The sequence below is a fragment of the Hemicordylus capensis genome, chromosome 4 (genome assembly GCF_027244095.1).
Source record: "Hemicordylus capensis ecotype Gifberg chromosome 4, rHemCap1.1.pri, whole genome shotgun sequence".
NCBI classification, from domain to species: Eukaryota; Metazoa; Chordata; class Lepidosauria; order Squamata; family Cordylidae; genus Hemicordylus; species Hemicordylus capensis.
The window spans coordinates 205,707,921-205,724,375 of NC_069660.1; the positions used below are offsets into that span (position 1 = coordinate 205,707,921).

A 16,455-nucleotide genomic window follows, 5' to 3' on the forward strand; every position below is an offset into this window, starting at 1 on the left:
GCCTGGCAGACAGGACAGGGTTCCCTATAGGTCCACTCTTTGAGGTAAGGGTGGGGACTATTGCTACACTTGGTTTATACATGCAATGGTTTTACTACTTGCAATAGCACCTGATGGTTGCAACATCAAGTGATGAATGTCATGTATGAATGGGCCACCAGTAGGACTGGTATACTATCACATCAAATGCAGTGTTTTTAACAACAACAACAACAACAACAATTCGATTTCTATACTGCCCTTCCAAAAATGGCTCAGGGCAGTTTACAAAGAGAAATAACAAATAAGATGGCTCCCTGTCCTCAAAGGGCTCACATTCTAAAAAGAAACATAAGACACACACCAGCAACAGTCACTGGAAGTACTGTGCTGGGGGTGGATAGGGCCAGTTACTCTCCCCCTGCTAAATAAAGAGAATCCCCATGGTAAAAGGTGCCTCTTTGCCCAGTTAGCAGGGGAATTAGTTCACACATTTTGTTTTCACTCATCCAGTTCAGAGAGATCCTAATGTATGTTAATTTGTGAATTCAGGCCTAAATGTGTGTGATGCATATTTTTGCATGCCTAAGTTCCCCCTTGTTCTTGCTTTTTCAAGAGTACATTCAAAATGCTTAGGGTGTATTTCAGAACAAAAAGGCATGTGTGATTTGTCCCATGATCCCATTGATTTCAGTGGGAGAGATGAACACATGCTTAACTCCATCCCATTAAAATCAATGGGTGTAAAATGAATTAACTTTGGCCTGATTGTGCCCTTACATGGAGTTCTGCAACACTTTTCTAAAAACTGAAAATGTTTTATGTTGTCTTTTGTATATTTAAGCCACCTAATGGCACAGCGGGAAATGACTTGACTAACAAGCCCAAGCCAGAGGTTGCTGGTTCGAATCCCCGCTGGTATGTTTCCCAGACTATGGGAAACACCTATGTTGGGCAGCAGCAATGTAGGAAGATGTTGAAAGGCATAATCTCATACTACATGGGAGATGGCAATGGTAAAACCTTCCTTTATTCTACCAAAGACAATCACAGGGCTCTTTGGTCACCAGGAGTTGACACTGACTCCACGACACACTTTTGTCTCTATATAATGAGTTGTTCTAGTAAGAACTAATTAGCCTACTTTCCTTTCCCTGTTTCTACATCTGGTGCAAATCGAGGTCCACAAGTTAGATCTCTTGTGCCTCAAATGTTCATTATCCGCCATCTTGGATCGGGGTGGATGCCATCATTACAAACTGCACCATTGAGGTGTCCCTGTGTGTCACTCACTACAGCTGTTCCAAATTTGGTTCAGATTGCTTAGACAGTCCTCTAGTTAGTGTACTTGCATCTCCATAGTTTATGCATCCACCAAATTGGATCAGGGTGGGTGACATCATCACAGTCTTCACTGTTGAGATGTCCCTATGTGTCCCTACAGCTGTAGCAAATTTGGTTCAAATCGGTTAAGCAGTTCACAAGTTAGCTCACTTGCACCTCAAAAGTTAACAGTTCTGCCATCTTGAATCAGGGTAGATGACATCATCACAAAGTATGCCATTGAGATGTCCCTATGTGTCACTCACTGCAACTGTCCCTAATTTGGTTTAAATTGGTTAGTCTACAAATTAGCCCGTTTGCACCTCAGATGTTCACATGGTGACCATTTTGAATTGGAGTGGATGTCATCATCATACTTCATGCCATTTTGGAATTGCTCAGTGTCCTTACAGCTGTAGCAAATTTGGTTCAAATTGGTTAGGTGGTTCACAAGTTAGCTCACTTGCACCTCAAAAGTTTATACATCCACCATCTTGGATCGGGGTGGATGACATCATCATAAACTATGCTGTTGAGATGTCCCCATGTGTCCCTACAACTGTACCTGATTTGGTTCATATTGGTCCAGGCGTTGCGAAGTTGATAGTGGGGGACACACAGACACAGACACACAGAATGCCAGGTGAACACATAAGCCTACTGGAAAGTATGCTAAAAATCCACAACCGTTACACACAGAAAGGTCTGCAGGATCAGGCAGGAGGTGGGAGCTCAGCCTCCCTGTTCAAACTTTACTCCTGAAACACTGTGGGGTTTGTTTGTTTTTGGTGGGTTTTTTTTTAAAATGAAAAGTTGTTTTCTTTTTGATGGGTCTCAAGTCTAGGAATAACTCCTACTGGGAGAAAAATGGCTTGAAATAGGTTTAGGGTGCAAAAGTGTGCATGTGGAGGTCAGCTCCCTCTCCAGTTCTGTGCTTTAAACCTCTTCACATACTCCGGTTTCTCTTCAGATTGTATAAATCTTTCGCCTTACTAAGGATTTCCGTGGAGAGGAACATTTATTTAAACCTCTTTACCCACTTCAGAGGAAATCAGTAGGATCCAGGTTAGGCCATGACATCTAGTTTTACTTTAGGACATTCCATAAAACGTTTGGTCATAATGAAGCTGAAAGTATCAGTCTCATGATATGTTAAAGGTGGAATATAAAATTACACAAGCTAACTTTTTCATGGTAAGGTAAAGTGTGCCATCGAGTCGATGTCGACTCCTGGCAATCACAGAGTCCTATGGTTGTCTTTGGTAGACTACAGGAGGGGTTTACCATTGCCATCTCCTGCACAGTATGAGATGATGCCTTTCATCATCTTCCTATATCGCTGTTGCCCAAAATAGGTGTTTCCCATAGTGGTAACACAAACGATAATAATTCTCTTTGTAAAACCAAGATGTCCAGAAATCTATCTTGCAAATAAAGCTTTCTGTCCCCACCTCACCCCCCACCACTGTTATTCTCTGGCCATAATTGTGGCTGGCTGACCTGTGCATGAGACACAGACAGTAGAGATGTACAGGAGCTTTCCCCATAGGAGAGCCTTCTGCTATAGCCTCCCTTCCTCTTCAGGGAGTCTTTCAGGCCTGCCTTCCTCTTCAGTGCTTCACTAGCACTGCTACTTGCCTTCTACCCAGTGGACTGGAGCAGGCATGTTTTGCCCACCAAGCCAAAAAGGCAATTATGTATTGTGACCTACCAGGTACTTATCCCCTGCTTTTGCAATCCAATGGGCCCATTTTTAAAAACCTACCAAGCTAATAGTTATGGAATGTCTGCTTTAAAAAAAAAAAAAAAAGGTGTGTCTTTAAAGTATTTCTGGCTTGGATATTTTAATATATATAAATCCCACTTTTCATCACTATAGCAGTATATGCAGGACTGCTGGGTGGTTTCCCGTCCAAGCACTGATCAGACTGAGACTTGTTTAGCTTCAGCACTGTGTGCCTTCAGAACATAGAGTTCTTCTGAAGGACTCTTTGAAAGTTCTTTGAAAATAACTTTCCCAAGTTCTTTTCTATCTTTCCCAAGAAAAAGTATGATGCTTAATGATATTTAACATTTCATGTGGGGTATGCGTGTGTGTGTTTGTGTGTGTGTTCAAAGCACTTTGCATACATAATTTTGCTGTGGTCCTTATAGCAGCCCTGTAAAGCTGATGTGGTCACCTTATGTGGAGCAGCGGGGAAATGCTTGACTAACAAGCAGAAGGTTGCTGTTTCGAATCCCCGCTGGTACTATATCGAGCAGCAAAGATATAAGAAGATGCTGGAAGGCTTCGTCTCATACTGCGCGGGAGGAGGAAATGGTAAACCCCTCCTGTATTCTACCAAAGAAAACCACAGGGCTCTGTGGGCGCCAGGAGTCAAAATTGACTTGACAGCACACTTTACCTTAAAGCTGATGTTAAGATGAGGGATGGGAGAGCTAAGTAAATAGTGGCCTAAGGCCTCTCAGTGAGTTCACCAGGGGAGGGGAGGTTCGAACGAGGGACTTTGTGGCTCATGGCTCACTCTCTTAGCTGCTACACTGCACCAGGGTGAGCAGGCTTCAGGCTTGTGGGATCGGCTTTTCATTCAAATCACAATGTTCATTAATAGGAACTGGATTTAAATAGTGAAGGGGGAGGGGGCAGAGCCAGATGCAAAATGGTGGCTCAGGGTTGGAGCCAATTATCTACTGTAGATCCCAGTCTAGTTTTTGTCTGCTGCACTATACCTGTCAATATGGCTGCCACCTTTATCTATAGGCCTTGCTTCAGCAAACTGACCCACATAAATTAGACAGGTGAAGGTTTCTCCATCACTTATTCCCATGCCAGGAAAAACATTTGGTTGCCAAATATCTGTGAGTTCAGCTTTGTTAAAGGCACAGGAACAGGACTAGTCGAAACTGGTGGCTGTCCTAACTGTGCCATCATCCATGTTGAACTTTATCCTCACCCCAACATACGCAATGAAGGAATAAGTGTGAGTCAAGTTAAATTAAAGCTATTACCGTGTAGCTGAGGAGGAATAAATAGGTTTCCCCCACCCCCGTTCCTGGCATCCCTTAATTAGAACCCGGCCCTGTTCTATTCTCACCCATTTTGTTCATGCTGATACAACAGGCAACATTAGTCAGAAGTGATAGCTCTGCATAGTTTCAGCAATGATGGAAAAAGCACTGAAAATGGGGAAATGCAGCTGTTGGCTTTGGCTGTTTGCCATTGGGTGTAGTCCACTTCTGTAGCCATGGCTTGATTACCCCCCCTCCCCAAAATCACAATGGGAATGGAGCCTGATAGGCTGTGTTATCATGCTGTCGGGATACTGGGTGGAGTTCTGAGCAGTCCGTACGAGCACATGATCCACATGCACACAATTATGAATTGAACGCCCCCCCTGCCACTCTGCATCAGTAAAAATAAATATAAATGGAATGTTTGACACATTACATTAAGTGGTCTCAGCTAGAGTACGCCAACAAGTTGAACTTGCAGAAGTGGAAATATTTTCAGTAAGGAATCAGAAGGAAATATTGGCATGAGCAAGATATACCAGCAGTGCGGCAAAGCATGCATTTGTGATGAGGTTATTTCTAATAAAAATATTGACTATGGAGCAGGGCTGGCTCAACAGTAGAAGCAACCAGAGTGGTTGTTGCTTGTGGTAGCAGTGGCTGAAATACTCAGTACTGTGTCTAGTGACTCTGTATACATACAAGTTGTGCAAATGATGCTACATGAGTAAGCCTATTGGAAGAATGGGCTTACTTATGTAATATCATATGTGCAAATTTTGTAGTTGTGCAGCTTGTGAGCATACAAAGTTATTAGGCTGATGCACTATTGTACAGTATAGCAACCACTGTTTTTAAAGATGCACAGCAATATGTGATCTGAGAAGTACTGTATGCCTAGTTATCTCAATTGAGCAAGGGGGAGGCAGGCTTCTGTATAAACAGCTGATGTGCACATCTATATCCATTGCAACGAACATCTGGAACCCAATTATTTGGGGCGCAGATATTCATTGCAATGGATATAGAACAGTGGTACATATGCTGGTCACCTCCAGACTTGACTACTACAACATGCTCTATGTGGGGCTGCCTTTGTATGTAGTCCGGAAATTGCAGTTGGTACAGAGTGCAGCAGCCAGGTTGGTCTCTGGGTCATCTCAAAGAGACCATATTACATTTAAAAGTTCTATATTGAAAGAACTACACTGGCTGCTGCTATGTTTCCGGGCAAAATTCAAAGTACTGGTTATAACCTACAGTATAAATCCCTAAACAGCTTAGGCCCTGGGGTATTTAAGAGAACATCTTCTTCACCATGAGCCCCACTGCCCATTGAGATTGTTGTTGCCACCGGCTCGTCTGGGGGGCACACAGGGATGGGCTTTCTCTGTTGCTGCCCCGAGATTCTGGAATACACTCCCTGTGGAAAGAAGAGCCTCTCCATCTCTTTTAAAAAGTACTTAGACTTATCTCTTCAGCCAAGCTTTTTAATTTGACTGTGGTTTTAAATTGTTTTAAGGTTTTTATTTTCTGTGTTTTAACTTGTTTTATATTGTTATAAACTGCCAAGAGATGGATGTTTGGGGGCAGTGAACAAATTTGACAGATAAAAAAATAAATAAAATAAGACCAAACCATTTATTATTATTATTATTATTATTACATTTTATATCCCACTCTTCCTCCAAGGAGCCCAGAGCGGTGTACTACATACTTGAGTTTCTCCTCACAACAACCCTGTGAAGTAGGTTAGGCTGAGAGAGAAGTGACTGGCCCAGAGTCACCCAGCTAGTACCATGGTTGAATGGGGATTTGAACTCGGGTCTCCCCGGTCCTAGTCCAGCACTCTAACCACTACACCACACTGGCTCACTTTTGGGGATATTTGGGGATATCATGTCATTATAAATGGTTTGGTCTCTGTGAATGAAGTGCCAGGGGTAGCTTTGTATCAATAGGAAAAACTATTTGGATGCAAAAGTGCCCCAGTCCTATTGTCATAAATAGACTGATGCCATTGTCATAAATGGATTGACCAGGAGTTGCCTGATCATTTTTGACCAGAGTTTGCAAACGTAGCTCAGGGTGTATTCAAAGTTCATCCACACCTGTTCTGGCGTCCTTGGTGTCATACAGATACCAACCTCACATCCTGCTTTTGTATCATTTTTGCAAGATATCCTTTTGGTGACCTTTCTGTTTTCAGGATGTCATGCCATCTTACTCTATGTCACTGTTGTTCCTTGGGGGTGACATTTGATGTCATATGGACCTCTCTGTCCTTGGCATATAAATATGAGCTTTTGTGGCTCCTTTAGTACAAGGCACAACACATAAGGAATACAGAAGAATCAGACTACATGATGTGGATACATGGATACCCATTAGGGATATGCAAACAGCTTGATCTTGAGCTGGTTCACCATCAAGCTGGCCTGGTTCAAGAGCTTGCCCTCAAGCTGGACTGGGCCCAGTTTGGCTCAAGGCCGAACCAAGCCTCCTGGGCTGGTCTGTGGCCAGTTCGGGTTTGTTTGTTTTTTAAATGGCAGACTTACCACCTCCGAGGCCTTGGGTGGTGCTGCTGTGGCCATGGAGGGGGGTGGTCCCAGCAGCTCCGGTCCCTCTGGTCTTCCATGGGCTGTTTTGGCCCACTTTGAGCTCTTAGTGGCCATTTTGGAGGCTGTCATGTATGTGCACAAACCATTTGCATGGCCATGCCGCCCAGCCACACAAATGGCCTGTGCGCATGTGCGGTGGCCTAAAAAATGGTCACCGCAAGCTCAGAGAGGGCCAAAATGAGCCAAAATGGCCTGTGAGAGACCAGGGGAAGGCCGGTGGGAGTAGGGAGAACCTCTGGAGAACCCCCCTCCACATGGTCTCAGCAGCATCCCCTGAAGCCTTGGAAGTGGTAAGTCTACCATTAAAAAAAAAAACAACCTGGGGAGGGGGGGAGATCCCTGGCACCTCCAAACTGGGCCAGAACTGGCATGAATTCGAGCCAAACTGGGGCCCTTGTTCAGGGTGCCAAAACTGAACATGCCCAGTTTGGTTCGAGTCTACTTCGGACTTGAACCAAACTGGTTTTGTGCACATCCCTAATACCCATGACTGCAACATTAGTTCTCATTTAACATCAAATTTTGAGGGTTAACATGCCCCTAAAGATATTTTGGCCTCATATACTAATTCATATGAATATTCATATGCTAAAACTGCCGCCCTGTAACCAGAAGGTTACAAGTTCGATCCTGACCAGGGGCTCAAGGTTGACTCAGCCTTCCATCCTTCCGAGGTCGGTAAAATGAGTACCCAGAATGTTGGGGGCAATATGCTAAATCATTGTAAACCGCTTAGAGAGCTTCGGCTATAGAGCGGTATATAAATGTAAGTGCTATTGCTATTGCTATTGCTATTGGGTACTTCCACATGATCTACAAACTAGCTGAAATTTGGCACACATGATACCAGATGGAGGACTCAAAATGTAAGCGCCAAAAGTCTATGCCACCATACAAGCTGAAATGTGGTACACAAGTACTTTAACATATCTTGATTAGTTGCAAAGTCTGAAAATGGCACATTTTTACATTCAACAGTCAAATAACATTAAGTTTACTTCAGAGGGCAAGTACTCCAGCACAGAACAAGCTTTACTCCATATAGGATTGGGTATCGGTTCTGTTACCCCTTAACACCCTTTGAGTTTCCTCAGTAATAGAGGAAATAGAGGAAATAAAAGAGTAATACCCTTTGAGATTCCTAGTTGGTGCAGGCGTAGATCGACCACAGACATACCTGCATTTTAAGGAAAAACTGTACAGTACTAACACCCTTGCTTCAGATGTGTCTGTTAAATTAGAGTGCTTTAAGTGATGTTTCTGCTAAATTTCATCTTCCTAGCTACTGTGAGAGTAGTGTAGTCATGTTGGGGTATATTCTGAGTTCCCCCTCTGTATTGTGGGGGAAGAGTACAGATATCCCATTTTCAGATTTTTCTCATAACTAGGGTATCTTGGATCAGATTTCTCCTGCTTTTATTGAGCTGGGGTTTCACTCTGTACTGCATTCTACTCCTTCTAAATTCTGGTTTAAGTAGGAGAATTCCTAAAATTAAGTCAGGAACTGAAGCATGTGCAGATTAACATAGCATTCAATTCACTATCTCCTTTATCAACATGCACATTGATAAAGCACTGTAAAATGCAATTTAAATGTGACATTATGTCAGATTGCATCAATTTTCCTTTTGGGCTATGCTTTACTAATATGTTATCCTGCGCATTTGCAAAACACTACCCAAAGGAATTTCAATACAGTCACATGTATGGTCACATTAACAGTACCTGTTTGGAGTCTTTATCAAGAATGTGCCCACTGGTAGTGCAGGGGAGGGGGAAAAGACCAATAAACTGAAGGAGTGGAAGGTTCTGATAAACTGTGCGTGCATAGTGCTCTCTACAGAATTCAAAATTTAAAAAATCTAAATGAAACATAGGAAGATTCTGAATGTACCAGGTAATTCAGAACATCTGGGAAGAAATGACTTGTTTGAAAGCACCCTTGTCCTCCTTGGTACATCTAATTGAGAACACCCTCTTTGCTACACTCATCAGGGAGTCAGTCAGGGGCACCCAAGTATCATTTTACATATATCTCAGTGGAATGATTATGTTTAAAGGTGTGAAACTGTATTTCAGCAACAATTTCCTTGTCTACAGATTTATAAGGCTGTAAATATCCCATGTGCATAATGAAATCTGACATCATATGGCAAAGCACTTACACTTGCCAGCTCATTTATTAGCAAACATACTTTGGGGCAAAACACCTCCTTCCTTCCCTTGTTGAAATTTCTGTTATAAGTAATATAATAAAACTGGCTTCATAGAGTCCCTTTTTCTCAAGTTCCTGCACCACTTTTTCCACATTCCAAATTATTCCTGCAGTGAATCAAGCAGATGACACTCAGAATGTGTTGGATTGTGCACATATTGGATTTGAATTAGGCCTGCTATCTTGTGCACACTTACCTGGAAGTAAAGCCTCACTAACCTTAGGGAGTTATTTCTGAGCAAACGTGCATGTGCTTGGGCTATAAGTGTTTCAAATGAGTTTGGACTTGCTGAACAAATGTAGCAAGAGGTTAAATAAAACAAATATTTCATCTATAATATAATACAAGTATATTAATGTTATATTGAATTCAGATGTTTCTTTCTTTCTTTCTTTCTTTCTTTCTTTCTTTCTTTCTTTCTTTCTTTCTTTCTTTCCTTTCAAATTTGGCTTGTAGAATGAGTTTCAGGGTTACAAAATGGCTACCAGTCCTAAGGCAGGACTGTCATTGAATAGCTCCCAGAAAACAACTGGTAATTCATTTACTACCTACCAGCCCCAAAATGCACACTAGTAAAAGGACTTGCAGGACATTTAAAAAAAAAAATCCCAGCAGAAAGCTGCGGTGTGTAGAAAGACTCATCAAGTTTCGTCATGTAGTGGTGGAGATAATTGCAGCCCAGTCTCTTAGCCATGGTGTCTGCACAGCAGCATTATTCTTCTCCTGTCTACACATGCAGCAGAATTCTTTTCCCATCACAACAACACAATGGCTGGAGTTGCACTAGGCCACTGTTTTCTGAACTGCTGGCAGCTTAGAAAAAAACTAGATATGTTTGGAGCTCTTGGCCTCTTCCCCCTCCCCAGCAACTATGGGGATGGTTTGGATCCGAGTTGTGGCACAGGGTGGAAGGAGGGCTCTGCCCCCAGATCATTTTCTGATTTAAATCACCCCTCACCCAAGCTGCTCATCGGGGGAAACTTACAGGCACAATTTGTGTCCATATGTTTTTTGCCTTCTTGGCTAACAGCGGTTTTGGCGGGGTGGGATTTGGATTAGGACTGTGTTGTGAACTACACCTGGTTTCGCACTTTGTACATGCTCAGAGGGAAAGAGGCAAAGTCACATCATACACAAACTGAATTGGTTCTTGGAGATGGTGACCATGTAGGATCTGGGCGCACAAACAGAGATAGAGAGAGACACACTCAGAAAGTTCAATGGGCTTTATTATAAAAAGTTGCTCATCAGGATAAAATAAAAACATGTTTCCGATTCAAAGTGTAGTGTAATGTGCCTAACTAACATATGTGTGTGCAATCAGTAATTACAGCCATCTGATAATCTAACAAATCCTAATAAAACATTTAGAGAGAAGAAGGAAGGAGGGAGGGCTTAGGAGAGGGATGGCAGTGATTAGTAGAAAGGAGGGAAGAGGGATCCAAGGCTTGTGAAGGCAGCATATTACCCGGATCAGAGGCTTGAGAATGGTGGATCTTTCAGCTGAAGGAGCGAGGCTGTGGCTGGGGACAGGAGCTTTTAGAGCGATGATCAAGCATGCAGTTTGCTCAGAGCAAGGCTGAGAGTCAGAGCACCATGGCTGGGGAAGTCTTGACTTCTCACTGCACAGCAGAAGTCACAGAGTTCCTGTCCATGGACAGAGTTCCTGCTTGTTGCTCCACGGCTTAGCAGCAAACTCTGGGATGGCTCTTGAGCAAGTATGCTTGTTAGGCAAGATTGCTAGTGAGTATCATGGCTGGGGAGTCTTGACTTCTCACTTCGCAGCAGAAGTCACAAACAGTCCCTTCTCCCTGGAAAGAGTTCCTGCCTCTAGCCCTGCGGCTTGGGCAGCAAACCCTTGGATTACTCATGAGCAAGTCTTGCTTGTAGGCAAAAGCTGCGTGTAGGCAAAAGACTGCTTATAGGCAAAAGACTGCTGGCTCTCTGTCCAGTAAGCCTCATTCTTTATAGTTGTATCTTCCTTTGATCTCTCATAGAGTATATTCAAAATATCCTCATCCTTCCTGTGTCCCAAAAGGTGACAACTTGCTGTTACCTTCTGGATATCTCTTTTAATTATTCAGCCAGTCCAGAGAGATCTGAATCTCATCTTCTGTAAACTGTAAGCTTAGAAGGGTGCAGGGGGGGGACATTGCCCAAAGCAAATCTGCATCTCTGAGTTGCAAATGGGCCCCTTCTCTTGTCCCAGATCTGCCAGCCTGATCCCAAAAGGTGTTAAAAAGGTGTTAGTACAAGGATTTAATCTACAGGTGTTTTCTTTGTGTGCATTTACCTAGAGTGGAATTTCTATAGAGAGCAATTGAGAATAGCAGAGCAATCATTGACAAAGATTAACATAGATCTCTTGCAACAGGAAAGGAGAGATCAGCCCCTGGCCTCTTCCACAGACATTATCTGATAGTGAGTTACATTTTAGCATATTGATTAGCTCAGGCCTAGCCCTTGTGTTTCTGTGAGTGCCCATTTCACAATACAATGCTGGATTACCTCCTGTTTCACAGAGCAGTACATGAGGCAGTCCTGAGATCTGGGTGTCAGTTCACCTTGAGTTCAGGCATTTAATTGAACTCTTAAAAAATGGAATCAGACACAGGCCTGGGTTCCATATAATTCTGGATTGGTGGCTCTGGGTTTAATGTTGGCATCAGGGGGGTGTCCCCTACAACTGAAGCTTTGGAGGGGGGAAGGGTTAGACCCTCCATTGCCTTATGGCAAATGCCCGAGCCTCCCAATCACGGAAGCACCCACAGTCTCTTCAGACCAAGACTATAAGTGTGATTGAAATGCCTGGCAGGGGAGAGTGGTTGATGTGCCAGGTGGGACTTCCACCTCATTTTCAAAGGCTGCACTGGAGTATAGATAATGTCTATATGAGGCTATGGTCCTACTCAAAATTGGGCATGGCATGTCTGTTTTGGGGGGACAAACATGAAAAAAGTTTCAGATGAGGAGTTCCCATGTCGTGTCTAGTTTGGCCCTTAGCATTTTTTTTTAGTTTCACTCTTGCACCTGACAAGGTTTGAGTTTCAACTGTGCAAGAGCAAGAACTGAAGAACTGCCCATCCTAATAGGAGTCAACTTTAGTGCTCAGACCCAGTTGTCCAGTTATACCATGAGCCAGGTCTTTTGGGAGCGGCTGCATTTCAGTAGGGATGTGCACAAACTGAGGTTCGTGTATCAGGTTGGACGAGATCCAAACTGGTTCAGTGCTGCAGGGAGGGGAGTGGGATCTTTAAAAAAGAGGAGAGCAAGTCCTGCTGTGAAGGCGCCGCCAAGAACCTGAACGAGGTGCGGGCATGCACGTGGCATCTGTATAGGTGCCATTTGTGTGGTCAGCAACACCATGCTGACCGTGCAAATGGCACCCACACATGCATGGTGCTATGAGCATGTTGGCATCATGCCCATGTTCTTGGGGGCAGTGTCATCACAGCAGGAAGTTGCATGTGGTGACAGACAGCAGATGTGCTCTCCTCTTTTTAAAAAGATCCTGCTTACCACTCTGCTCCCTTGCAGTGCCGAACCGGTGCATGAGCCTTGGTTCGTGCACATCCCAACAGCTCAGGGATAGAGCATGTGTCTTGCATTCAGAGTCCCAGATTCAATTCTTGATATCTCCAAAAAGGAATGGGAAAGACCCCTGTCTGAAATGCTGGAGAACTGCTGCTGGTCCACATGGACAATGCTGAATTAGAAGGACCAATGGTCTCTGAGAAGGCAGCTTCATACAATCAGATCCACAAATGAGCATTTCTCCAGCATGGGATTGGCTCCAATTCACAAGTTCCAGTTTGAAGCCTCGGGTTCCCAGCCTCCAGCCTTTCAAGTTTGCAAGGAATATTTTGAACTGTGCAGTGTCTTAACCTACCTAGTGGCCCTGGGGGCAAAAGGTGAGGAACAGAAATAGCAGCAACATTGTGTTTCATTTATGCAGAAGGTTCACAGGACACTGACAGCAGTATTTTTAGCCAGGTTTAGAGGGAGGCACAATTTTAGGAAATCCAAACAACCGTCTAGCCCATTGACCTCTAGATAACCTATTCAGTAACAATGAAACTTAACAATGCTCTGAGGGGAAAAGAGCAAAAACAGAAGCTAGGCCAATCAAAAGAAGTTATGCCAACCAAAACTCTCATCCCTGTTGCTCTTCTATTGAAGAAATGATAAAATTCAGACTTGATACAGAAAGTTGTTCAGCGAACTGTTCTACAAACACCTCACCCATCCCCATGCTCTTCCTCCATGGAGGATCTGGAGAAAGAAAATCCTCATCCTGTCAGGGAAGAAAACAGCACTTCAAAGGGAAGCCTCATTTTCCCACCAAGATTATAGTTCAAGTTTTCTCTCCTTTGTGTCATAATTCCCAAACTGTGTACAGGGCACATGTGTATACTGTGAAACAAGAAAACGCTAGCATGCTGTGATGTCCAAAATGTAATTTGGGGACAGGTGGTTTTTATTGGTCATTACCCCAACAAAAACATAACAAAGAAAAAAAATGCATATAATACAATTCAACTCAGTTTAAGAAGCTTGTTATAATTTGTCATTGTATTTTTAGTTTTTAAAACTATAACAATAAATTTTAATCTCTGATCCTTCATAAGAAAATTAAGAACTATAAATCAGAAATGGAATTCATCTTCCTATAAAAATATGATTCAAAGTAGCTTTAATTTGGGAAAACAATTGATCTTGAATGAGTAGTTCCCAAATTTTAGTTTAGGTGATCTTCCCTTATTCCAGTAATCACGAACTATAAAATTTACTGCTATTAATAATAAAACAATTTCTTCCTCTAAACATGGACGTTTAAGTTCTTTCATTTAATAAAACCAACTCTGGTGTGAACAATAATATGCATTCATAAAAGACTATTTCCACACTGCAGTAGATACCCCATCTTTTGGGATGGCATAGGAGAATGGCACAGCGGGAAATGACTTGCCTAGCAAGCATAAGGTTGCTGGTTCAAATCACCGCTGGTATGTTTCCCAGACTATGGGAAACACCTATATTGGGCAGCAGTGATATAGGAAGATGCTGAAAGGCATCATCTCAAACTGCACGAGAGATGGCAATGGTAAACCCCTCCTGTATTCTACCAAAGAAAAACCACAGTGTTCTATGGTCGCCAGGAATCGACACCAACTTGAGGTCATACTTTACCTTTAGAGATCCTCCTCCTCTGACCCCTCCTTTTCTTCTTGTGTCTGGGCACTTTCAGAGGTGGATTATGATGTGCTATGTCAAGCTTAAAAGGCCCCATAGCGTCACCCAGAATTTTTTTATTCCAACAGGACAAATGAAGAAAAAAGATGGCAAAGTTGCACTGACATGCCTCCTACCAGAGCCAGAAGAGAAGTGGGGAGTTCACTGGGGTGAAACCTTGACTGCAAGAGATTCACAGTAGGCTGCCACTATTCACTTTACTTTAATGTGGGACAAACCACTCTTTCCACATAACATTCCTGAGGGAGGTTAAAGTGGCAAACACCTCCCCCCAAAAGCAGCCCTAGGCCTTCAAAGGTGTCTAACTAAGGCAGACCCAAAATGAAGAGTAGGCCATTTCAGCAGCAAGGATTTATTATTAGATGAAAAGGACAAGTTGTTATAGTAAGAATTAATCTGCCTATTTTCCTTTCACTGTCCCTACAACTGGACTAAATTTGGTTGAAACTGAGGTCCACAAGTTAGACCTGTTGCACCTCAAATGTTCACGTGTCCACCATCTTGGATTGGGGAGGATGATATTTCAAAATACACCATTGAAGTGTCCCTATGTGTCACTCACTACAACTGTACCTAATTTGGTTCAAATTGGTTAGACAGTCCACAAGCTAGTGCACTTGTGCCTCAAATATATCTAAATCAAATAAATAAATGTTCACATGTCCGCCATCTAGAATTGGGGGGATGACATCATCACAAACTACATTGTTGAGGTGTCCCTATATCAGTACCTGATTTGGTTCATATTGGTCCAGGCATTGCAAAGTTGAGGAGGGAGACACACACACGGACACACGAAATGCTGGGTATCTCATAAGCTTACTGGAAAGTAGGCTAAAAAGGTATGCAATAAGAACAAGTTGTTCTAGGAAGAACTAATCAGCCTACTTTCCTTTCATTGTCTCTACAACTGGACTAAATTTGGTTCAAATAGAGGTCCAAGTTAGATCTCTTGCACCTCAAATGTTCATGCTTTCACCATTGTGGATCGGGGTGGATGACATGATCACAAACTATGCCACTGAGGTATCCCTGTGTGTTACACACTACAACTGTACCTAATTTGGTTCAAATCAGCTAGACAGTCCTCAAGTTAGTACACTTGCACCTCAAAAGTTCACATATCCACCATCTTTGATTGGGGTGGATGACATCATCACAAACTACACCGTTGGGGCATCCCTATGTGTCCCTACAGTGGTAGCAAATTTGGTTCAAATCAGTTAGACTGTCCACAAGTTAGCCCACTTGTGCCTCAAAAGTTTTTGTCCACCATTTTGAATCGGTATGGATGACATAATCACAAGCTATGCCACTGAGGTGTCCCTGTGTGTGTCTCACTGCAACTGTACCCAATTTGGTTCAAATGGATTAGACAGCCCACAAATTAGCCAGCTTGCACCTCAGACGTTCACATGACCACCATCTTGGATTGGGGTGGATGACATCATCACAAACAATGCCATTTTGGCATCCCTATGTGTCCCTATAGCTGTAGCAAATTTGGTTCAAATCAATTAGGCGGTTCAAAAGTTAGCCCACTTGCAACTCAAAAATTTATGTGTCTTCCATCTTGGATCAGGGTGAATGACATCATCACAAACTATGTCGTTGAGGTGTCCCTATATGTCACTGCAACTGTACTTGATTTGGTTCATATTAGTCCAGGCATTGTGAAGTTGATGTGGGGGGACACACATGGACACACACACACTATGCCGGGTGATCTCATAAGCCTACTGGAAAGTAGGCTAACAATTACCTTTTCATAAAACAGATTATAAGAGTGTTTTCATTAACTAGGCAACTCAGATCCCAAGCAATACAAAAAAAGGAAAAGAACCTTCCTCATGTGTCTAACTGCAGGGGCATAGCAAGGTTGTAGTGGGCCCAGAAACAAGATTTTAAAATGGGCCTCCCCCCTCACTGAAGCTCAGCTCATGAAGTAAATAAATTGTAAATGAGGCTGAATAGTGGTAACAAAAAGCATAGTAAAATTTTTATATATGTATAACCTATGTGCCACAATAGAAAATCATCCTAGATTATTT

The 16,455-nt window shown here is 42.9% G+C and overlaps 1 non-coding gene across 1 annotated transcript; it reads left to right on the plus strand.

Annotated features, from left to right (window-relative positions):
* The first annotated feature begins 2,259 nt into the window (after window positions 1–2,259).
* LOC128325523 (U5 spliceosomal RNA) lies at window positions 2,260–2,324 on the plus strand. The gene has a single exon (XR_008307505.1). It is a non-coding gene; the product is annotated as a U5 spliceosomal RNA (small nuclear RNA).
* Window positions 2,325–16,455: the final 14,131 nt, after the last annotated feature.